At 44.5% G+C, this 25,423-nt stretch overlaps 1 long non-coding RNA gene across 2 annotated transcripts in view; it reads left to right on the plus strand.

Moving 5' to 3' along the window:
- Positions 1-4,100: 4,100 nt before the first annotated feature.
- The window catches only part of LOC114012903 (uncharacterized), a 39,190-nt gene continuing 17,867 nt past the window's right edge, over positions 4,101-25,423 (plus strand). Inside the window, exons 1-10 of one of the 2 annotated variants that reach the window (XR_003555659.2) lie at positions 4,101-4,526; positions 7,163-7,270; positions 7,360-7,440; positions 10,998-11,127; positions 11,843-11,922; positions 12,319-12,395; positions 13,742-16,878; positions 19,540-22,489; positions 24,461-24,684; positions 24,879-24,977. This is a non-coding gene — a long non-coding RNA (uncharacterized LOC114012903). The remainder of the gene's footprint in view (positions 4,527-7,162; positions 7,271-7,359; positions 7,441-10,997; positions 11,128-11,842; positions 11,923-12,318; positions 12,396-13,741; positions 16,879-19,539; positions 22,490-24,460; positions 24,685-24,878; positions 24,978-25,423) is intronic. The other variant, XR_003555658.2, reaches the window with a different exon arrangement.

A 25,423-nucleotide genomic window follows, 5' to 3' on the forward strand; every position in this document is an offset into this window, starting at 1 on the left:
TTTTATAGCCCATGAAAGCAGAACTTGGTTGTGCACCCTGTGTTCCCCATCGCTGATGTGTTTCAGTGTTTAAATGCATCAGGAGCATGTGTTCCACCAGGGACTGATTTGGTCCCCAGGATTCAGCCAGGGGAGCTGCCATATCTCGGCACTGGTGAGCAGCCTTTGCTGCTGGGGGAAGCTGGGCAGCGAAACTTCTAACGGGTACATTGCCGGCACCTTCCCCTGGCGCTGGGCTGGGTCAGGCTGTGCCGTCCCCAGGGCTCGTGGGGTCTCTGGAGACATCGTGTTTCGCTCCTGAGCCCAGCCCCATCCTTGTTCTTGCCCCAGGTACAGCCAGCCTGGTGTCTTCCCCGCCTAATGGGGTGTATTCTGTCCTGCTCCTCAAGGTGTACTACATAGAAGCTGTAAAATGTGTGTTAAAATTTAACAATTTCCACATTTTAATAAGAATACTTCAGAATATTTGTGCTGCCTTCTTGGAGGCGTGTCTCTACTGTAAATTTCTGCTTTTACTGGTGTTCCTCCCAGCCATATGGATTCAGTCTGCAAGAAGAAACTGAGGTGATCATTTTACATACTATTTCTTATTTACAATAAACAATAATACCCTATATATAGTAACTATCACCCAAGATGTTTACTAGGTTTGAGAGGCTGAAATTAAAGGAAACCTTGAAGTAATGAGAGGGTCCTTTTGGGCACATGAGTCCGCTGCTGAAGTCAGCATCAGTGAAAAGAAAGTGCTTAAAGGATAAAAGTGCTTAGAGTCAATGGGCTGAGGGTTGTAGTAACCTGGCTCCATTTAAAAAAAAAAAGACCAAACAGTTGTGGTATTACAACAATCTGAATATAAGTTAAAGTAAATGCAACTTCTTGCATGCAATCAAGTTTAGAGATAAATCTCCATGTTTTTATAATAAATGTTACTTGATGGCAATCACCATATGCTACCTCTAGTCCTGTTTTGAGTATAAATCATAACAAGTGTGTATCCTAAAATGCTTTATTGTCTTTTTATGGCCACATACGGCTGCTGTTCCTTCCATTTGTGATTAGTTTTTTTAATGGTTCCCCCTAGAACCTAAAAAATAATTTAAACGAGTGAATACTCTGCAGTGACAGTAAAGGAATGAGCATATTGCATCTATTCTTACTTGCCAGAATCTGATCAAAAGCAAGCGTCGAGCTGTGAAGCTGTGACACTGACATTTTGTACTGAGCCTCCGACCACCTCCTGAGACCAAACGATGACTTTGGGGAAGATCGTGAATTAGAGTTTTCATTGTTTCACAGGAATAGTGCTGAGAGGGTAGAATTAAAATTAGTTGAATTCACAATGTTTATTTCTTAGCAGAGGCTTTTTAAGAAATTAACCTAACATGTAAAAGACTTTTAGACGAACAGCTGTTTGTTTGGTTTTTTTCCTTTGTCCTTGCCCCTGGCTTCAGGATGTAATATATTCTATGGACTGGGACTGGCTGGACTATTTGTTTCAAATAAATCTTATTAAGAGTGCAGCCCCTTTTTTCTTTAAAATCCTGCAGCCCATATGTGTGTTTGTACATCCAGGTTGGCGTAACTTGCTGAGTGAGGGAGCTGCAGCTCCTGGAAGTCAGTGGGAGGCAGCTGCCAGCCCGCCACTGCTGACAGCCCTGCTGTGTCAGAGCATCTCCTATGCCGCATTTAATGTGAACCTGGACGCAAAATCCAGAGCTGTGACTCAAAGCAGGAGCACTGCCTCATAAACTTGGGGTTTATCTGCCCTTCAGAAACATGTGGGTTTGATTATCTACACACACACACCCCTCCAGTTCACTTGGGCTTTGAGCTTATGCTTATGTTTTGCGTGGGAGCACAGCTAGCTTTTAGCATTTCTTAAAACCCTCTAAAATTCACTTCTCAAAAGTAATATTTATCTGTAAAGGATGCAATTAAAGTGTGTGTGGGGCATGTTGCTGTGCATATCATCTGCCACTCTCTGGACTTCCTGCAGCTCACAGTGGCTTTGAAATGAAACTTAAGGGGAATAATTGACAACAAAGTGCTAGACAGGGGTTAAAGTGTCATTACTGCAGGAGGAAACCTTCAAAGATCCCCTTCAGTGGGGGCTGGCCGGGGCTGCAGCCCGTGGGGACTGATGAAAAGCAGCTCCCCCGGCAGCTCTTGGCATGCTGTCACCTACCTTCTCTCATTCATATATATTCATGCACATGAGCACACGGTGGTTTGAATTTGGTGTGAATTTTGCATGCCTCTTTGGCCATCCATGGGCGACGTTGGCATCCCCAAGCTATCTCCATCTTCTTTGTGCCAGAGCAGGCGCTGGGCTCTGCAGCACCAGCCTGCCTGGCCACTACACTTCTTACACTGTTCTTCCACTAGAACAGGTTTAGTTACAAAAATAAGCAAGTGATGGATAACAAGAAGGTGTCATCATCTGCATAACTGTTGAGGGAATAAGTTACCCTGCATTTAAGAAGTCAATGGTAGAGCCATGATTGAATCCCAGCCTTCTGGATTCCGGTTTAACATCTTCAGCTTGATGCCATTGCTTACGCCGTTGTGCCTTACGTTGATTCATCTCTGGTTACAAACATTTTTGCTCTTTAAGTCAACTTGCTTTACAAGCAAGATGAAACCAGAGCTTTAGGAAAGTGATTCCAAAGGGAGAAACAGTTGCAGTTAAACAGAAATGTGTAAGAAAAAAGGGTCACTGGAGCCCACATTAAGAGGCTGCCAGGTGGTCAAATTTTACTGTCCTGACTCCTCTTTTAAAAAAAACACCAAACCAACAACAACAAAAAGAAAAAGAAACAAAAACTTTGATGACCATAAAGTTGGCATTTTCTGTACTGGGTTTTCTGTGAGCTTCCCCCCTCCCCATACAGTTTATACGGTATCATGAGTTAATGTGAACCAAATCTAAACTGTTGTGGCATGTAAAAACAGCAAACAAAGGAAGGCAGCTTTTTTCCCTAACCCCCTGAGATTTATTCTGACAGTTTGCAACTAGATGAAATGGATAATGGAAGTCCCTTGTCACAATAACTCAGTTTAAATGTATTGTCAGATTAATAGACTCAGTTATCCACTCTTCCAAGGAGAAGAATGACTTGTGGTTTCAAATCATGCCCTCGCTTGTGGCATCCAATCAAATTAACCAAACAGGCCAAATTTTGACTCTCAGCAGAAGCCAGGCACTTTATGCATTGTGTCATAAAAATGAGTCTATTTCTTTATTTTTAATGCTGGCCGAATTATTTCCAACTGCTGCAGCAACCTCTGTCAGTGACTGCACGGCTGATGGTGTGCATGGAGCCCCGGTACAGTGTGGTGCTGTGCTGCCCGTGCCTCGGGAGCTGGCGTGTCGAGGGGCCACGCACCTCCCCGCTTATTTTAAGTAGCGCTGCTTAAGCAGGGTGATAAACAACTCTTCTAAAGGGCTGGCGGGCTGTGTATTCTGCCTTCGAGGGATACAGAGTGGGTGTTTACAGCTGGTGGAAAGTCAGCTTGCTGGCGTGCTGCAGTTTGTAAAGTGTTCTGCATGACTTACCATAGCCAGCACACAGATACCTGCGGGAAGGCTCTCCCTGTCCTCCCCATTCCAGGGGGGAAGCACGGCGCTAAATAATCTCACGAGATAATGTCGGTCTGTGTGCCCGGTCCGGAGCTGGCTCAGGGCTGCACGAGGCAGTGGTGGCCCCGGCTCCGGCAGCCCTCGTGGCACAGCGTATGGGCTCCGCATCTGCACAACTGCTGCTGCGTCTTTAAGTGGGGTCGGCTGGGGGGTTGCGGGGGAGTTTTGATATTCTGTTATTGTGTGTTGTCAAAAAAACAAATCTGAATTTGTAGTCCATTCATCTGTCAGGCGTGGTGCTGCATTTTAGAAGCAGGGTCATTTATTGAGGCGTGTGGAGTGAATGGTCCTGATCTGCATCTGGAGAGTGGCAAATTGTTGGATTTAATAGCTGTAAGCTCCTCTGATCTGCAATCACTGTCTGCTGGATTTTTTCATCTGACAAAGCACTGTGCACAGTACTGTGAGGATCCTTCCCCAGCCTCTCCGGGGGAATCCTGCTGTCAGGCTGCGAACATACAGTGCATGAAGTGTGTAATTTTGAAGTCTAAACCTCTGAGAACTCACGACACTCTGAGGCAGCAGTTTGCCTTCAAAGTTGTCTCTCTACCTGTACTTACCATCTCTTGTGATACAGCACTACTGCTCACATTTCCTCTGCAGAAAGTCATAAGGTTTACTTTCTAAAAATCTCATCATCTTCTCTTAATTAGGCATTTTCACACAATGATCCATATGGGAGTCAACGACAAAGGTGCTGATGTGCAGCACAGCCTGGCCCCGTGGATGGAGATTGATAAGGCTGGCAGAGGGGCAGACCATCACCTTTGAAGACTGGATTTTCTTCTGAAACCATCAAATATGTAAAGCTGGCAGAGGAACGAAATGGCAGGGAGAGTGTGCAGTGGATGGAGCTCCTTCCCCACATCATCTGAGGGTTGCTCAGGTCAGTAGGGTTTTCACCCCAGTGCTTCCTTCTCTGTGGTTTTGGGGTTTGGTTTGGTTTTGGGGGTTTTAAGCCTATTTTTCCTAATGCCAGCTGCTCCTTACCCCCTGAATATGGCTGGTTTTAAGTGGCTGCCCCTGAGGGATGAAATGATGCCCAGCTCGCTGCCTGAGCGTGAAGTCAAAGTCAGTCAGCTTGTCTCCACTGCACTAGTTGTCTATAAATCACTCCATACAGAAGGGTGATGAGACACAACTTCATAAATAACAGTTCATTAGGGGTACAGGTTTTAAACTTAAAGAGGGTAGGTTCAGACTAGGTATAAGGAATAATTTTTTTCCGATGAGGGTGATGAGGCACTGGCACAAGCTGCCCAGAGAGGTGGCAGCTGCCCCGTCCCTGGCAGTGCTCAAGGTCAGGTTGGACAAGATGCTGAGCAATGTAATGTAGTTGAAGATGGCCCTGCTCGTTGCAGGTGGGATGGACTAGATGGTCTTTAAAGGTCCCTTCCAACTCAAACCTTCTTTGACTCTATGATAAATCACGAGATTTTTTAGCTAGTTTAGCCTTCACTCTTGGACTCTTTCCTTTCCTGTTTGCCATCCTAGCTGATGTGTGGGACCTTGTTTTTCTTCTGCTTCCCACGAAGGCTCCATCTTCCATTTCATCTTGTCTTTGTATACCTCCGTCTTCCATTTGCTTCAAGAACGTAGGTACCATGCCACTATTTTGGCTTTTTCCCCGCAAAGTAACCCAGAATTGTTACAAAGATTTGGTCAGTGATCTGAATTCCTATGTGGCATTATAAACATATTGATTTAGGAAAGCCCTTGAAAAGCACACGAACACCAGGTTTGTATTGAGTGGTTCCTGCACCAGGCTGTTGCAAAACTGTCTTCTCTGAAATGTGTAGGTGGTTGTGTCATTTCTGTAAAACCTCCCCTAGAACCATTAATACCCAGGAACGCCTGGAAGGGTTCTCCATGTGGCTGTGTGGAAATTGAAACCCACAGCATAGCCCTGGAGCACACAGGAGCTCTTTTATTTTAAACTGTAACCATGAAATAGGAAAAAAGCCCAGTGAAGCAAAAGCTTCTGCTTTTTTATTTTGTCTCTTAACATGTAAAAATAGGGGCACCTGCTGCCTGCTGGGCTTGTTAAATATGTCTTTTTATTTTCATAAATCACCACAGTAGAATTTGAATTATTTACTCAGTAAACTCGAGGCTACATTAATTTCCATTCTCCAGTTTTTTGTAACCAATTTTTTGGGCATTAGCTGTGGAGCTGTTTCCCACCCACCTTTTGTTCAGTGCCCACCTTGGCTTCCCAAGCAGGGTCCCTCCCCTTGGTGACTGCAGGGGTTTCGTGAACTTCAAAAGCAGCCTGAAATGTCAGCCACACGCAGCCCTTCTGCAGCCGCTAAATTATGGATCAGAATACAGCAGATCAAACAGTTCGGAATTATTCACTTGTGGGTCTTTGCTTGGTAAAGCAATAAAAATCTCTGCATTTCTTCTTTGGTAATATGTGGGGTGGTTGTTAAAACATGCTCGAGAGTAATGTTATCAGGGGTATGGAGGGGGGTAATTTATTTTTTTTTTAAGCGAGGCACTTCAATCAAAGCTTCATTCTACTGTAAACCCAATTAGCTTCAGTCTGCCAAATCAGCTTGGCTGTCTGCAAGAATGTATGTAAGGCTATGAATAATTGCTAAACTCAGTTTTCTTTCTATCTAAGAAATGCCATGAGGCTTTTGTTACCACTAGATAAACCCTCTGCACTTGTCTCTGAGGTTCCAGCTGAAGACACCCGTTCAAAAATCATAAATGTGTTTGAATAGTATTTGGTGTGTGAGGAGGCTCAATGAAAAGCGAGTGCTTGCTTTGCTTTGGAGCAGAAGGTTGCTGAGCCCAGGTCCTGGGCTCCTCCAGACACTCGGGGATTTTGCCATCAGCTTTAGTGGGGGCAGGGCTGAGAGTGTACATAGCTTTATGGCATGTGGCTGCAGAAGCAGCCCGTTGCTGTAGGAAAACAGTAGCAGGGCTGTCTCCCGTGTCATACAAGAGGAAAGGTTAGAAAATTAAATGCTCCAACAATATGTGTGGAAAATGGGTCACCCTACTTTGTGCAAGGAAGCGCGCAGGATGCTCTTGCTGTATTTTAATATGCCACGTGCTGGTTTCGAGCAGTTTGGACGTGGTTTGGCAGCTGGGATGATATCATGTGAGAACATCAGGCTGTGCTGGCGTATGGGGTACTTGGACACCCCTGGCTGGGGGGGCACAGCCAGCAGGCTGGGCTCTGAGGGATGAGATCGGAGGTGTCTGTGGGACTGAGCTGCACAAGCCACCCCCACGGAGAGGTGGGACACGCAGGGAGCCGCTGGCATCACCTGCTCTGAGTTTTGTCCAGGCTCCTTCCTATCATGAAGGTATGTGCTGTAGATCCTTTTGCTTTTGGCCAGTTGGTGAATATAGGATGTGTTTCCTAAAATAAGAAAGGCTGGCCGCGTTGATATATTTGGTTAGTTTAAATAGAACTCACCTTCCCCATCTGCAGTGGGTCCCCTTAAATACTTACTTGCCTTTCCACCATGCATGCACAATATCCCTGTTTTCCCTCTCCATCTCTAGGCTTGCCTAAAAGTCGTCAGAGGGTGGCGAGTCACCCATCCAACTGGAGCTGAGAGTCTGCTTTTTGCTTCTGAAACAGGACCATGATTTCTGTTCGTGTCTCTCAAGGTTGGTCATGTTCTAATTTCATCTTGAAGACTCCCCAGCTGTTTTCTTTCCAAAAATAATTTTTAAATTTATTTTCCTTCAAACCTAAGGTTCAGGAAGTGATATACGACTCCGTGTGATGGCCATGGGTGGTGAGCTCTGTGACAAGATTTCAATGCTTCAGGGAAAAGGTTGGATGTTCTGCAAGATTTGGAAATGCTCAGAATTTGATTACTTAAGTGGTAAATGATGTGTATTTACAGTCACAGACATATAGGCAGCATTATTTAATTTTTTTTCGCCAGATACGGCATTACATAAAGCATCACAATGTTATTCCGTTTCTCTTTTGTAATGTCTGCCAAAAGTAATATGTTTGCACTAAGACTGAAAAATTTAGATATGAAAATATTTCCAATGCTACAGGTGAAGATGTGATTTTGACTAATTTTATTATAGCAGGTACGTAAGTGAGCGCCTGTTTTGACAACTATGAACTAAGTTGCACAAACTAGGAGTGACGGTGTGACTCCCAGCAGCAGAAGCCAGCGCCATACTGGTTTGTCACAGCTCCAGCTTCCCTTTTCCTACACAAGTGGTGGTGGTGTCTGCTGTCCCCTGTACACAGCAATCTGCAAACCACTACTTTCTCAATTACTTCCAGTGTGTATGTGGGGGCAGCACGGAGGAGCAGGTGATACTTGTAATAGTATGTTATCAACAGGGGAAGATTTCATTTTCTTCAAATAGAGCCCATGTCTGAATACCTGCAAGACTCACAGACACTCTGAAATCTAGAGGGAAATTTTAGTCTTAGCTCTTTCTGTGGGATAATCTAAAACCCACACATGTCCTGTTTCTTTTGGGAAAGGTATTGACAGAGTGATGGCTGCTGCTGCTGCTGCTGCTGTATCTGGGTGCGATCAACAGCACAGACCCAAGAAGACTTGGGTGGTCCTCTAGTGACTCTTCCAAGCAGTGTAAAGCACCACACAGTGTATTGGATCAGGGGGAAAGCCCTTAAAAATAGCTGCGAGAGGAGTTTCATTGGATGAAGGATTTGTCCCAGGCAGCAATTAGTAAGTCTGTTGCTGTTAGGGAATTAAAACCACAGGTTAACGTGATGAGCAGTAATTGAGCATCATGATTGAGTTGGGCCCTGCCTTTGTGCCGGGCAGACCTCATCACTGCTTTTTTACCCAGAGGCTCTTCAGAGCACCCGCTCTTCACGTTGGTCCTTGGTCCTGGTGGCATCCAAGTAGGTGTGATTTATCTGGAAGGAAATAATAGATGTATTAAACTCGGGGGTTACTGGGCATTGAGAAATGCCATTTGTTATGTGAGGGGGGGGGAGGTTGTTTGGTGTGGATGCCAGTTATTTTAAGTTGGTTTTTTTTTAAAAAAAAAAAAAAAAAAAAGGAGGTATGTCAGCCTCCTTCGTGAGCTATCAAGAGTGGCCAAAATTGTCAAAGGGCTGCGTTGGGGCTACAGAAAAATGGTCATGCTGCTGCTTCCCTATTTCATTAGTAACCATTTTGGTATGTTCGTTACCCAAGGACATCGTCATAAACTGTTTTGTCCTGACTGGTTATGCCATTCACTAAAATGTCAGTGATAGTGTGTAAAACACAACTGAGAAATTAAGGATAATTTCAGTAGCTGTGAATGAGCTACAGCCTTGCTTAGCGGATAGAGTCTTCAGAGAAAGGAAAGCTGAAGAGATTTTGTCTTTTTCAGTCTTTATACTCCTGGTGATATTACAGTTATTGATTAGGAGCAAGAGAAGTTTTACTCCCACTTTTTTTCATTTTTTGCTGATTGTGGAGTCTCGGTGTGCAAACCCACTGCATCTCAGGTGAGATGCTCATGGCATGCATCCAGGGGAGCTGATGGAGCCCGTCCAGAGCTACGGGAATTGTGGCATGGAGTCTGAGCCGTGCCCTTCCACACAACCCAGGAGCAGGGCTCCATCTCCTTCAGCATTTGCCTGAGGCTTTTTACTTGTTTTCTGTTTATGTGTCGCTGCTTAGGATGAGTTCTTATAACTTGTTGCTAAAAAGTACTAGGAGCCTGGCACAGGTTGGGCTTTGTGGTGGGGAAGGGGTGGGATGCATGTCTCGGCAGAATTTAGCACGCTTATCTCAGCGCTTTGTAACTGCAGAGAGCTCTGGAATGGAAGAACATGTGGAAGCTATTTTAGGTTTATACATACCTATATATATATATGGTGCTTTAAATGCAATTAGGGAGATTCAGCTGAAGGTTTTACATTAGCTGCTTGAGGCACGGCAGCTGTAAGTGATGCTCCCAGCAGTGAGCTGCAGTTTGCTAAATGGAGAGGGGCCGCCCAGCTGCCCCGCTCCCAGCCATGTCTCGGGGCTGGAGCGCTCTGGAGGAGGTAGCAGACAGGCTCCTGCAAGGAATTCCAGAAATTTCCTCAGATGGATTTAGCAGCGTGATATGTGATATCATCAGTATATAGAACATTGTTGTGGCTTCTAGTCCAACAAACGACTCGAGCACAGCACGTGCAGGCATAGATTTGTGTGAGGAATTCTGGCAACTGGACTGATGATTGTAGCCAAAGAAAGAAGTGTGGGTTTTCACCTCGTTTGAATGTTCAAGCATGTGCCGTGATGTTTTGATTCATCAGGAGCGATCGGGCGGTACCCTGCAGTACGCCAAACTTGTGGGCAGCATCCACACTCCTCTCGTGGGGCAGAACCTACGTGGCACCACAGAAATGAAAACGTTGAGGCAGCTCGGAGCTCTTGGACCGTCTTTGGGACCGCGGCAGCAGCAGCGGGACCATTGGCTCTGCAGGAGCCCGGCGTTGGGGCAGAGCCTGAGAGGTGTGTGGGAGCCACAGGAGCACCGGGCTGGGGCAGGGACCCGGCCCCCAGGGTTGGCCAAGTGGAACAGATGCGCTTTGGCCACCCGTCACTTTTGATGGCTCAGCTCCGCTCAGCTGCAGCTTAGAGCCAATTAATTTTATGAATCCTATTTGTAGCTCATGTTCCTCCTTATATAATCCTCATTTGTTTCAAATGAGCAGAGAGTGTGCCCCTGAGATTCTAAACATACCTCTTTATTAAAGTTTAAACAGAGATTGTTGCCTACAGAAGCTAAACTTAGCACTAATATATGAAATGAGATGGAGAGAATCCTTTTAAATCCCCTACCAGGTGTTAGGTAACGTGGCAGAGTGAAGCGGGGGGAGAAGGTGACTGCATAGTGTCGCAAACGTCAGCATTAATGATCTATTGTACTTATTTCTCCAGTAAGCAGAAGGAGATGAAAAACAAAAATGCAGGAGTTAATTGGGTGGTTGCACAGCGATCAGTCTTCGCTTTTGTTCTCCGCTCCCCGTGAAGCCCTGCGCTGCCGGAGTGACAGCTGTGAGTAGCAGCACGCAGCTGGGGCAGCGTCTTATCCGTACGGCTGCATCAAACACAGGGCAGGAAAACGATTTTAATGAAGCCTCGTCCCATTCAGATCTCAGGGAGTGAGCAGCCGGCGGTGGCTGGGCTGGAGAGGGGTCCGGCGGCTGCCCCCCACCACCCGGCCGGGGATGCCAGCAGCAGGATGGGTCTGTCCTCTCCTCCCTCCGCCCTCAGGAGGGGCTTGGAGAGTGTTTCGAGAGGAGTTTTATAGCTGACAGAGGCAATCGGAGATCACATGTTATTTTATATATATATATATATATTTAGATATCTCTCACGTGAAACTGCTTTCCCTCATGCTGCAGAGGTTGCTGGGTGCCCGAGTCAGGATGTCGATCTCACCTGCAGCCCCGAGGTCCTTTCCCAGGCTTGTGGCTCATCTTCCAAGGATATTCCCGCACAACCCAAAGCTTGAGAGAAACCAGATTGTTTAAGGTATTGAAGTTTTTAATGAACCAAACTGAGAAGTGCTCAGCTTTTCGAATAAGCACACAGTTAAAGAGCACAAGGGGGAGAGGAAGGCAGCAGCCGCTTTGCACTTCAGGGAGCACCGGCTTTGGTGGCCACGGTGGCCATGGCACCCCTCTCTGAAATCGATGAAGGCACCCCTCTCTGAAATCGATGAAAGTCAATTCTGCCTTAGAGTGATAGATTGCTTTGGGATCCCCGTAGAACTTTTCTCCAAATTGCAAACTGGATGAGAGCCTTACAAATTATGAAAGCCCTGAATTCAGTGCATGTTGATTTTCTGGCCTCTGTTCTGTGTCGCTGTGGGAGCAGCGAGCAGAAGGGAAGGTCAGAGGTGAGCTGGGCTCCCAGCGGAGCTGCGGCACTGGGCAGAGCCGGGGGGGGGGGGGGGGGGGGGGGGGGCTGGGACTGCCCCCAGGCAAAGGTCCAGGGGGAAGGCAGTGTCACGTAGGAGTTTTTGGAGATCTACTTTAGCAAGGTCTTTTCTATTCTGTTCTATATTTCTTTTCTGTAGCCCAGTTTAAAGCTGGCTGGGTATGTGTAGAGGGCAAATTCCCTACTACGACGAGCAGCTCTCCCTGTAACAGTTGTCGAGTCAAATTAAGTTGCAGGAGTCTATACCAGAAAAGATTTGCTTTTCCTCTAAGGAACACTGGGATATTTGTCAATTCCTCTCCATTAGAAAGCTAACCCATTCAGAGGTAAAGATGAAAAGTGAAAAGCCCATGAAGATCAGATGGAAGAATCAGAATTATCATTCAGGTAACCCAGCTACCTTCGCACTGTCACCATGGAGATCCCCGTTATCTCCTGCTCCTTGCATGCAAAGTGCTGAGAAACACTGGTTTCATAATTGGCATCGTATTTCTTGGGGTATATTAAGCTTGCCTGTGGAATAATGCCCATCAGGTCCTGGATGGTTTCAGATAACTAGCGGCAATATATTGAATCAGATGATTCGATATTATGATTTTCAATCCAGGGATTATTCCATGTTTCCATGCGTAGTGCGAGGCTGGAGATGACTGTAACTGTGCTGGGGGGGAGCTCAGGCGGTCCGGGGCTGGTGGCTGCTGAGAAGAAAATGGTGGTTTTGATTGACGAATAAAGTAGAGCAAGGAACAGCGTAATGTAGTCTATGTTCCTTATACTTTTCAGATTTCTGTACTCCGACTCTGATTTTCCTGGATTTGTGACTTGGAAAATACCTTTGCTCTGCAGTGCTTGCTCAGAAGGTGTGTGGATCCAGTCTAAACTTTGCCTTTTTTTCTTTCTTTTTTTTTTTTTTTTTTTTTTAATGCAGGTCAGTACATGGGGGCTCAAACAAATCTTTCACACAAGAAATACAATTAGATGTAGCTTTTAAAATTGTCTTTATGATCTGCCTTCAGTGCATTAAGTAGCTGTCTTCGATGAATTCAGCTGGTGCATTCCCTGCATTCCCTCCTTTTCCCATCCAGCACGTTTCAGGGCTGACAGAGGAAAAGTGTCACATTTGTGGCTGTAGCTTTAAATGAAATAAAAATTTGTCTGTCATCCTCTTGTGTCCCTAAAACAATTTAGTCCTACTGTAATTATTAGCATTCTCATTAAGAACAGTTTAGCTGAAAATCAAGACACAAAGATGCAGTGACTTCATCAAAGCAACTCAAATCCAGATAAAGCTAGGTTTCTAATTCGACTTCTATGCTTTGAAATAAATCCTCAGAGCATCAATTACTGTATCTGTTGTAAAGCAATTACTATCACCCCTCCATTTCTCCCCTTTACATGTTTTAATTTAATTATTATTTTTGCTCTGAAATATAGGGTAAAGAATTTTGTAGTTCCTCAAGAAGAACTAAAGCAGACAACAGATTTCCGTAAAAGCAGAAATTGCTTTCTTTTGTAATCAGGTTGATTAGACTCATGTATAATCATACACAGCAGGTGGGAAGATTAACATTTCACTAATTCCTAGTGGTCATTACTGCAAGGAAATTTAATCTGCAGAGTTCACAAGGATTGGAGTTGCATGCTGGTAAAGCTCATTTAAAAGACAGAGCAAAAACAACACAACTTTATATTCTGGAATCCGGTTTTGCTCAAAAATATTTTGGCCTGCGGGCAATACATGTACACCCAGTATCTTCTACTTAATTGAAAAATAGATTTGTATTGATCGTGAGCACTTAACAAGCACATTCAGAACCCATTCCCATTCCCAGTTACTTTGGTGGGGAATACAGGCATACCCTCAGCAGGTTAATTTGGTTGATAAGATATTTTTACAGCAAATGTATTTTTTTTTCCCTATGTGTGGGCTGTATTAGTACACAGCACTAATAGATTCAGTTTTCATATTTGGATCAATTTGGAATCATTCTGCTGAAGTTGAACAAGTTTTTATATTTTTTTCATATGAAAACAAAATGTGACATAATTATTATGATCAGATTCTGCTTCACTAACCAAGATGTGTGTGGGTTTAAATTCAAAGCTCCAAAATAAATAAAATGCCCAGCAGCTTGTGATGTGAAAGTTATGGTCATCTGTTAACTCTTGTGCCTACCCCTCTGCTCTCTGGACCGCTTGCTTGTAGACTTTACATCGACGTCCAGTGGTGCAGCTCAGGGTGGTCTGTGACTAAGCTGGAAGTGCTTGAAGGAATATTGGATGGGTAAGTAGGGATGACTCCTCTGCTTCTTTACTTGTGTGGGGTCCAGCTGAGACTTAGCTACGTTTTCTGTCTCCCGTGAGCAAGAGCAAGGGGAGATGAAAGACCAGAAAGGAAGACAGTGTTAAGTCCACAATTACCAGCATTATTGAGCGGGAGATGGAAGCCGAGCAGGAGTTTAGCAGGGTAAGCAGCATGCTCCTCCTCCCTCGCCTGGGAGTGGCTCCTTGTGCTGCACCACCTGGGAGATCCCAAGGGTATGAACACCTCAGGAAGCTGGAGTAGAAAGATGGGGAAGGAGAGTTTAAACTGGGCACGTTGTGGCCCCTATTCTTGAACAAATCACAGCACCATGTGGCCCTACCATCACAAAACTAGCAGTCCGTGGCCAGGTGCCTCACTTCTAACATCGTTACCAGTTGAAGTTGCTTTGAAGACATCTAAAAAAGCATCTCGTCCTGTTCATGCCCACTGAAAAGCCTGTCTCTCAACACTGCCCACACAAGAAATTGGGAACTGCGCCGAACCCATGGAGCCTTGTCACTATTCCTGGGCTGCTGTGGACCAAGGAGGTCTTGGGGACAAGAGGTAAGGTGCCACCGCAGGGCAGAGCCGGCTCGGCTCAATGGTTGTCCCTCCAGCGGGACCCTGTCCTGCTGGTCTGCACAGAGGGATTTCTCCGGTCCCTCTCTAAACACGAGGACTGCAGCAACTCTCCTGTTGACTTAGCTGGGAACATCAGGCTCATTTTCTTACCTAATGCTTCAAAGGTAAAAATACACTCCTTTGATCTGTGCAGCTAAAAGTGTCATTGAGCTATGTTGTTAAAAAAAATTATAAAAAATGACCAGATGGCACAGTAGCTGGATTTGGCTGGCTTAGAATAGGGTATTATTCCAACACAGATAACAACGTATCCCTCCAAATAAAACAAGTGACCACAGAGCATATGTTTTATTGAACATCAGAGATTTTTACTGTGATAATTACAATGATACAATGCTGGTGTCCTTTATCCATAGAAAGCTTCGATGAGCCTGAGCCCCGGTGGGGCTGGTGATGCTTTCTTGTCCCTTGCAGGTCCATGAACTCGCATGAAAATGTGGCTGAGGCTTAAAGCACTGGCCCAACCCTGCTGCTCTGCCAAAGTTATGCTAAGCTCAGCATCACTGACGCTGTAATGTGGGTAAAGAAAATCAGAGTAAACTCCTGCAAGAGTTTACTTCCACTTGATTTTTCAAGTTCTGGGTGCAGAATAACAGCCACAAAATATGTGGCATAAATCAAAGCAAGTTAAGTGCAGCTAAACTAGGTTAATAGTGGTGTAGGTGGTGGTTTAAAAATCAGGAACAGCTGAAAATTTGACTGCACTGATGTTAATGCTGTGTTAGCCTGGGAAAGGGATGGTTTTTTGTAAGTCAGTCTTCAGCCAGTTCCAGCCTCAACCCTTGAATGCAGCCTGCTGTTCAGAAGGAGCTTAGCATTCCAGTTTAATCATGGCCAAAATACAAAGTAATGTGTATAGATAATTGGGTGTGTGCATGGTGCTTAACCCACACTGCCATTCATAGTTTGGAAATGTTATTGGGGCTTAAGTGATGGAGTCACCAAGCACTGCTGGAGGGTTTGCCCCTGCGGGAGAATTTACATCCCACGTAAAATCGGGTACCTTGAACCCATGATGGTGGTGCAGGTGAAATGGTGGGGTGACCCACCTGGACTAACAGGGTGCCCTGGGATGGATGGGTGCCTCGCTCCTGCCCTCCACAGTCTGGCATCCTGACTCAGTGCCTCAAGTTAGGCACATCCCGTCTTTGGGTTAAAAAAGGAGGGCAGGAGCCTTGAGGGGCTCCAGGAGAATGCAGGGGAAGAGCAAACGGGAAGACACCAGGGGACTGTCACTAGCAAAGATAACAAAATTAACAAGTAAACTAAGAGGCAATTTAGAACATCAATATGCACAGCAATAAGTGACAATGAATCACCAGAGATCTGTTGCTTTAATGATGCTGTTGTTAAAATGATGGCCTAGAGCGATTTCAGACCACGTATACTGAATTTTGGCTGATGCTTATCAATTTATATGCAAGAAAATTTATAGCATGCAACCCAAATGAAACAGTCCTTTGGACAAGAAGAAATGGATTGCAGGTGCAAACAAGCATGAAATGAAAATCTACTAATGAGTTTCCATTAGCAGCTAAATACATAATCGAATAATTTTTAGCCAACATAGAGCAATGAGAAAATCAATTTATTCCTCATAAGTACTACTGTGTGGATTGATGCTCTAGTACATCTAAAGCTGGTTTTGTTAAGCGAAAGGCGAGCCTTGGGTTCAGTTAAAGCTCAGCTAATAGCAGCAGAGCATGGGTTAGGTGTTACTGAATATGAGTGCAATAGATTTTATTTGGAAACTCTGAATAACATGAGATAAAATGAGGTATTAGTATGGAGTATTTCCATCTGAAAGCTAGACACTAAAATATTTCAGCAAGATGAACTAGCACTGGCACATCTGAATTTACTTATGACTGTCCATTAATGAAATAAGCATTGTACTTCATCTGCTCTTGAAGCAACGGTATCCTCAATTTCCTTTCTTTTTGCCTTAAACAGCCTCTACCTGAGTTTTGCTTGCATGGTGTTTTCACACCTTATTCAGCTATGGTAAATATTTCTCCTCCACCTACGGAGACCCTGATTCCAAGGCTCTCACAGCCATAGATATAAACAACATAACTTTGAAAAGCCAGTTTGAAAGTGTTGGTGAGGGTTCTGCAGCAGAAGACACACGTTGGTGTCAAAGAGGCACCACTTCAGCAGCACGCATGAGAACGGCAAAACCGTGTGTTTGCGCAGTTCCTGCAGGGAGTGACATTTATACTGAGAAACTGGCTCGTATGTGCAGTACAAATAATGCAGTGTTTCTTCCAGGCCAGGTTCTTCACCTTTCCTTCCAGCAGTGTACGTGTCTCCTGGACCTCATGGGGATACTGGTGGAGAAAATGCCGTTCCACAGAGTGGAGCTCTGATGGGCACGATTTGGCCTCTGCTCTCCAGTGAGTTTAATTATGGAGAGGTTGGTGGGTGTCTGATTCACTCCCTTAGAAGCACAGCGCTGTGAATGAACTAAAAGCACCCCGTACTTTTCAGGGCAAAATACCGAAATTAAGAGGAATTTTAATTGGGATAGGCTTGGAGACTGACATTAATCACAACATTTTAAGGCTCAGTATTTTGTGAGTCAATGTATGTATAATATTTACCAAACCAGAAGTCTAAGGAAATAATAATAATGGAGAAGGAGAAACCCAAGATCTTTATAGCACCTTTTCTCAAGGAAGAATTAATTGTGATAGCTCAGCCTTACTAAGTTTTTTAAAACCCTGATTGATAGATGGGGATCCTAGATCAGAAGTAGTTACTTGATTGAGACAGGTTTCAGTGGACATTATTTCTCAGCAGATCTTATACACGGAGATTGAAGCTTATAATGAGCTGAAAAACAAATAGACTTGCTTGGACACATAATACTTCTAGACAAGCTTTCAATAAATGCATGGCTGCATATAAATCTCCTATTTTAGCATGACAAACGTATCCCTTCATAACAGAAACTTCAGCAAACTCCACGGAAATGCTCTGCCTGGTGGCAGTCCAAACGAGGAAGAAGCTGGAGCACAATCGAGCTAATCACCAGGCTGCATGTCTCGAGTTGGGCGAGCAGCTCTGGCACGCCAATAGCACCTCGCTCTGCAAACCGCCACGTTGAATTTGACGAAGTGACAGCTTGTATTCACGTAGCGCTTTGCATTTGACGGGATCCCTATTGGATTTGCAAATTTGTCAAACTGAAATATAGCCTGTTCACTACTGAAGCCAGCTTCCTTCGGCGTGGAAAGCATATAACTCTGCGAGACAACGAGAGCAGGGAGTGATGAACAACGCGCTGCGGAAACTGCAAAGGGGAATTGGGGCAGGTGCAACGAACTAACTTGACATTTGGTGGGAACGTGGGAGTTCTTACAAGACAATTTCTGAAAAATACAATGTGGCATCTCTCGTGTATTCAGAATTCCAGGTGTGGGTTTCTTCTGAAAGCAGAGCCTCTAGCTCCAGGCATCTGTCAGATTCGCAGGCTGTAAGGCAGTAGGAAAAAAATCTTTTGACCCCAAAAAAGATGTCCAAGAAATGACTAAATGCTCTATTTCCTATATTAGAAGAGGTTAGCGACTTTTGTCTAGATCATACCACTGCCACAGAGTATGACTTCGTCAGAAAATGGTGATGGTGGTGAGAACGTGGGGTCTTCCCATGGGCTGCTGCCTGTGGCCATGCGTCTTCCAGATCATCCTTATCCTGGCATTGCCACTGCAGCGCCCTTTGCCCTCTCGCAGATGCACAAAGGTAGAGGTAAATCTTAAATCCATGGAGACTGCTGTTCTTAGGCTCACACTTGAGCTATTTCCTACAGAATTACTGTCACTTACAGCAGAACAAATGCCTGATAGAAAAGAATCAGGAAAGATATCTTTTTTTTATGGTCTTTATCAGTTATTATTGTAGTGATGATGGCTTTCAGGGAACTGGAGATGGCTGTGTCAGAAGTGGTAATGGCACTTGGGAGCTGTTGATTACCTCCACAGTGTGCCATTTTACCACATTGGATAAAGACATCTCTGTTCTCTGAAAGCCATTGGTGATTCAGTGATAATACAAAAATCAAATTGGATTCCAGGTGCTTTCCTGGCATCCTGTGTTTAAAACGGGATGTCCCTGTGCCGCATAGAGTGAGATGATTTGATTACAAACACGCCATAGAAAACACGCTGCAAAATACCTTGTTTCCAATAAGAACCTGTTTATATCTGAAATTTAAACCAAAGTGAGACATAAATTACTGGACATTATCTGGATATGGCTGAAATTTCTGCAACTTGTTTGACATGACTTGTCTGAGAAAATGCCTGCGTTTTGGGCCCAGCCTCCTGACAGTTTCCCATTGTCTCCAGCCTTAGTGTGTTCTACAGAAGGCAAACAAGAAAACAAAGTATTTCTGTGACTTTCTCCAGAACTGGGAATGCTGGGGTAACTTTGAGATACTGGCAAGGTCTCCCCGAATGCACCTGCATGGCTACTATGTGCAGATATGTGATGACAGGCAAGAAACCAGGAACACAAGGAAGAGAAAATGTTAGTTCCCAAGAAAGTTTTGTCAAAGCGCTAGAAATGTTTACACAGCCTACCTAGCTCCACCTTGGAGCACCAGCTAAAGTATATCTCCCTTCCCATCTTCCTCTAAAACTCTAAATGAGAAACAAATAAAATTTTTGTAACCTTATATAGCCACTGCCATAACCCTATGTACCAGCCAGCATCCTTTATCTCTCACTAGCTGGAAATCTCGCTTTTTCATTGCACTGAATCACCAGATGCATTCATCAAACATGACAAATGCCTCCAAAACACTAAATCACACCACTCGATCTCAATGGGCTACATAATCATTGTCGTACCGACAATAAATTTGAAAATATCTGTGTTCCAGACCTAAATACCTACAGCTTCAACCAGGGCTGAGAAACTGCAGAGGGAAAACTGAATCCTAAATTAAGTTTAAGAGTTTTTCAGTCCCTCAGAATTTTGATAAACTCATGAATTTTTGTGAGACTTTTTGATTTATTTTTTAAAAAAATATATTATTTTTTTTCTACCCACAGGAATGATTCATGGAGTAAGAGATATTTTCCAAGAATAAGTTTATATCTTGGTAAGTACAGAAATGTAGAAGAGAAAAACTATTTACTTCTCTCCTGGGGAGCTGCCAGTCCTATGGCCCTCCCCATGCATTTCTCCCAGGTGCTCCTGTGTCCCAGAGGACCCGCACCTGCCCCAGGATGGCATTGTAAGGGGTTGGAAATATCTTCACAGCTTCCAGGGGGAGAGAAATGCAGCAGAGCATCCTCCTCGCTCTGTTGAACAGCACCCTGCACCTGAAGGGCAGTGGCAGGAAAATGCTAAGGGCATCGTAGGTCAGACTTAGGTATTGCTGAAAAGAAGTTGGGCTATGGATGCGTGAGCAAGTTGCCCTAAGGATCCCATATATATCAACTGACCTGTGAGAACCGTGTCCGTGAGAGCCAGGCAATGCACGGTAACTTGATAACCTTAATTAAAGAGATTCTCATTCTCTTTCTTTGGCATTGGTTGAGGCTAGAAATGCGGTGCTACCTCAGATAACCTTATTTTATCCAGGAGCACGCACAGGCAGATTATAGCCCACTGTGCAGTAAGGTGTTTTCACTTCCACAGAGCCAGTACTCCGCGGTCAGAGTTTAAACAGACGTTTTGAAACCAGTTCAGTAGAAGATGCATGAATGTAAACATTTCCTCTTCGATGTTTATAACCCAGATTCAGAAGCCTTGTGGTTATATGTGAGATTGCAACATGGACGTGTAGAAAGTCTTTGTTTTCAGTCCGTAAGTGAACCTTGATTTTTTTAAAAGTATATTTATGTACATGTATGTGCAAACACAAAGATATTGTCTCAAAAGCAAGTATACCATTTGCTGCTATGCAATCATACAGCATTTTCTTAGATCTCTGATAAGTGCCGTTTATTGCATTTTTAATTTTAAGTCAAGTCAAAAAGGAGACTTGCCTGGGATTTTTCACTGTGGTTTTGTCACCCAGTTCCCACTAAAGCTGAGTGTGTGATTTTGCTGAAAAAAGATGCTGATTTTGCAAGAATGCAAAACCTGTGCTGACATCAGTGGGAGCTGTGTATCTGGAATGATTAAAGACCAACGCCAACGATATGACTGCATGGTATTAACCTGGGATCTGGGAAACGAGTACTTTTTGCTCTGCAGTCGTCTTAATAAAGGGCAGCTTAAGGTGACCAGAAGCCCAGTCCCGCTGATCATCTGCACTGTGAGCTTCCAAAGTCATCTGCTGGCCGCTGGTCAGTTCGACCTTGAAAGCAGTGATGAACATCAAGGGCAGAGGGCAGCTCTGCCCTCCCCTCCCAGCCTGGGTACCTGCCATCATGGGCCAGACCATCCACTGGCGGCAATGACAACCTTGTCCTCCCTGCCAGGCTCACAGGTCCTCACCGTGCTGCTTCTCCTTCCACAGCTCCTGGGGTGAGCTGAGCTCCTGGGGAGCCTCCCCACCAGATGGTAAGAGGATCTCTTAAATTGCTACGGCTGTAGAAAACTTCCACCACTACTTTTTCCCAGGCATCATCTGCTATACTCCAGTGATAAATCCAGTGTTCTGTATAAACAATTATTTCCCTGACAACCTAGTTTTCCATTAGAAAAATGCCCAAACCTGGGACTTATTATGGCAATTGACAGGTAAAAATTCAGCTTGTGTGGACTCATGCTGTTTAGCATATATACCCAAACAGTGAGGGAATGGCATGTGTCAAACCCACAGCCACCTTATTATACTGCGAGAACCACAGGGATGCACACAGTGACAGGGAAGCCAGATTCTTTTCAGCCCTCTGTCATATTCAGAGTGTTAACAGGGCTGAGATTAAAATATCTGAAATGTTTTTCACTGGTAAGAACTCTGGAAGTACTGATTCTTGCAGACTAATTGCCCCAAAAACAATTTTTTAACCCACTGTTTGATACAGCTTTACCTGTCAAGCTAAAGAGAGGTGTCAGAAAGTTAAACCTGTTTGGACGAGGCTTATTTGATGTGAAAAGCAGCCAGGAGCCCAGCAGGAGGGTATTTTCCCAGCTGAGAATTACAAAAGAACATCTTCATTTTAGAGACGAGCTCAGAGGTAAGCACGTAAACCAGCCAGGCGCAGTACCCATCAGCACAGAGCCTCGGCGCGGGCTTGGCCAGGGTGTCTGCCGGCATCCTCAGCATCACAGGTTGCTTCAGGTTTCTGTTTTTAGAGCTGAGCTTTGCCTCATTTCATGATGATCAGACGGTGGGTACTGAGGGTCTGCGGTCCCTGATTGTGCCTGCAGAGCCAAAGAGCCTCCCCGTAAGCCACAAGCTGCAGTTGCAGGCACTCTGGTGGCATGGGCAGGGTGTAATTCCTAAACACCCTCAGGGGCCCCTGTGCCATCAGAAGACAGGGAGGACAGGGCCAGCAGGCTTACCCCTCTTTCTTGTCGGCTGGCAGAGGCTCAGGAGTAGAAGACATGGACCGTATGTGTTGGGGGCTGTTCCAGACCTGCTGGAATGCAGTTACCTCCGTGGTGCTTCATCAGCGGTTTCCATATATAAAGGGTATTTTGGAAGGAGCAGAAAATCGCTTTGTGCAATTAAAAATATCCAAAGGACTGGGGATGGTAGAGTGTAAATAACTAAATGACCAAATTGGCTTTCTCTTCTTGGAAGAGATCCATAACACAGATGCTGTTGGGCATGTTGTTGTTTGGATGACTCTGTCCTGTTCCTTCCTCAGCTGCCTGTACCTCCTGCTCTGCCATGACACTGCTGGGCTCCCTGCATTGCTACACTCGATTTGTTCAAATAACAGTCTTTCAAAGAATAATGCCCTTTTACTCAAGGTTGAGAAGTGGCTGAATCAGTGAAAGCAGCGCTTGGAAGTTTTCCTGGGAGGTTACTGTCTCAAGTACTGGTCAGGACCTCATCGGCTCAGCCTGTTAGAGATGCTGACACTGCAAACCCTGCTGGTGAGATTTCAGACTCTCGTCTTTCCTGATAAAAAGCCCTACAAATAACCTCCCTTGCTACAGAATGAAATATGAACTTGTATTTTTTTCTGATTTCCACAAGTAAACCCATTGCCCTCTAGATGCAAAGCTGCTTTCCACATCAGCAGCCATCCAACCTAGATGCAATCTTCAAGTGAAATTGTCATTAATGTGGCAGTGCCTGTAAATGACAGCATTGTGTAGCTGCAGTTAAGGCAGCTGCTCTCACTTAGATGGGCCCAGAGCATTAAATCTGTGTTCTGGATATGTTTGGTCCAGAGCAGATGTGCTATAGTCCATGTCAGAATCTGGAAATGCAAAGCGATGCTAACCTAAAAAACACCACCTATTTTTTCATAAAAATCAAATCTAGCTCTTAATGAAGCAGTTGTATTTTTGGCACCTAAATTGTTCTTAAAAAAAATAATTAAAAATGAATAGTGCTAATAGTCATTTAATTATGGGAAATGCTCACACTTACTGCTTTGACTTTTTCCATGGGAATGCGTCACTAAAAGGAAAGGATCTTACTTTAATACTGGCCAAAGCAAAACTCAAGCCCAGCCGCTGTTGATGCAACACAGCTTCTCACCTGAGCAAAACAGTCTGCCTTGCAGGAGCTCCAAGAGCAAGTTTGTTCCTTTAAATTAAATTATTTTTGAACCAAAAACATTGATCAGCTACTGTTATTTGTCTATTCTTTCTGTTGATGCCAAAAGGAATCTGTTTTTTCTACCTCTGCGGAGATGCATGATCAGAGCATTCAGTACACATCCATTTTTGCTTCAAGTTTTGTGCATGGTGTTACAGAAGAGGTTGAGAAATGCTGAGAAATAGGACGTTAAGTGCAGGACGCTGCGTATATTGGGTTAGGAACACAGGAGAAACAAAATCAGCTTGGTCTTTAACCTAGTTGTCCCCATCAGGCTGCGCAGACCTTGCAGCCGCTGCACGGGACGGCTGTAGCTGCGTGTGCCTTTCAACGAAACCACCCATAGGCGAGCAGCACTGATGGATTGGGACCCAGCATGTGGCACCGATGGACAAACCCTGCTTTTTCAGACATCAGTACAGGCATCTGGTTTTTGCAAAGCAGATCTCTCTAGAATTGCCTTCACGTGGTATTTGGGGCGGTTTGTTCTCTTTGGGTATTGGCAGGCGTGGAACTGTGTTGAGAACAAAATGTCACACAAATAAATGATGACATAAGAAGCATCAAGGTGTGGTATGGGTTAAGGAGGTGGGATTTCAAGTAGGAGAAAAAAATTCCAGTCTTTCCAATCCAGCTCACCAGTCCCCTATGTGTGGAATAATTTTAGAGATAATTATTACATGCTTTCCTGAATATAATGTACTGTTACCTGTGCCCTGCAAAATAAAGCCATGTCTAATTCTGGATAACCACAGGGGTGATTTCATAGTTACACTGAAATGAGAATACTAACTTGTTAATGATCTTTACAGATCACATCATTTAATTCTGGGCTGTTGGTAGTTAAACCAAACTGGTCACAAAGGGGTACGTGCTCCTTCCCGTGCAGGCAGCAGCCCCTCTCGATTCCGACGGCAGGGAGAAAGGAGGATGCCGCTGGTGGCACAGCTCTCCTCCGTGGGCCAGTGTCAGCCCAGTGTTTGAGACAAAGCATGGGATGATTTGCTATTTCGCTTGCATAACTACTCCACAACCTGGAGCAAAGGGTTTAAAGGCCAGGTCCTGCTGCTGCTGGGAGCGCTTCTGAAGTGCTGAGAGCCTCTGCCTCCCCTGCCAGCGATGTGTGACATGTTCTGAAGCAGGTGGAAATTACTGCCCAGAAAATGCTCGCTCTCACACAGGGCAATTAGGAACAATGGAGCTGCCGGGGACTTGATGGGCTGGAGGTGAAAAAAAACCACTGTGGAAAAGTACCAACAACTCAAGAGGTAATGCTGCTATTTTCCTCCACTTTCCAGCATTTTCCTGGCTTCAGGTGTGATTCTTCACTCAGTGGAACCTTTGAGTAAGCTTGTGGAGGGAGAGACAAATCTTAAGGAGCAAACTACAGAATCACGTTTATCCATGGTTTCCAGAAGAAAAGTAGAAGGGAGCAATCTGTTCTCCTTTCCTCTCCAAAAACAGATCCAGGAGCTCATTACATTGAAATAACATGATGAAGAGGCAAAGTTCACCCAATAAGGTAAAATAATTATAGCTTACTGGAAATCATAGAATCCTTTAGGTTGGAAAAGACCTTTAAGATCATCAAGTCCAACTTGTTAAATGATTAACAGATCTAGATAAAATTTGTCAAATAGTTGTGAACAAAAATGAAAGAATATGATCAGAAAAAACAACTTTGAGAGATGTTTCTGACTTTTGTTTTTGAAACAGTGCTTCCATGTCACAGTTAGCTAAAAAATGACATCTTGGAAGCTTTAAAGGACTGTGAAACCCAACCATGCTGGACAAAGGCCTCTAAGAGCCCTTGAAGTAAGTTTTTCAAACATTTAGTCAGTAAAACTTTTGAGGGGGGGAATGGGTAACCCAAAAATATATTCAAAAATATATTTTAATGACTTTTTTTTCTTTACTTGCTTTGGCTACAAAGTGGGGAAAAAAATGATGGAGATTTTGTAGAGACCATCCAGCTGGTCCCACCAACAGCAGCTGGTCAGGATTTACCACCAACTTAACTAGTTCTATGGTGTTTAGATTCAATAAAAAGGTCGAACTCTCTTACCAGCTCTTTTAAAAATCCTGCTCACTTTTGTTTTTGTTTTTTTTTTTTGTTTTGGAAGCCTAGGAGGCACATAAAATGCAGTTCTCAGCAGAAGGACGGTAATTGGGAGAAAATGTAATAGATGGTCCACATTTCTCTTTGAAGTTCCCATTGATCAGTGTTTGCTGAGACTACTTTTCTAATCCATAACTCAGGA

Source organism: Falco peregrinus, chromosome 5 (assembly GCF_023634155.1).
Source record: "Falco peregrinus isolate bFalPer1 chromosome 5, bFalPer1.pri, whole genome shotgun sequence".
In the NCBI taxonomy this organism is placed as follows: domain Eukaryota; kingdom Metazoa; phylum Chordata; class Aves; order Falconiformes; family Falconidae; genus Falco; species Falco peregrinus.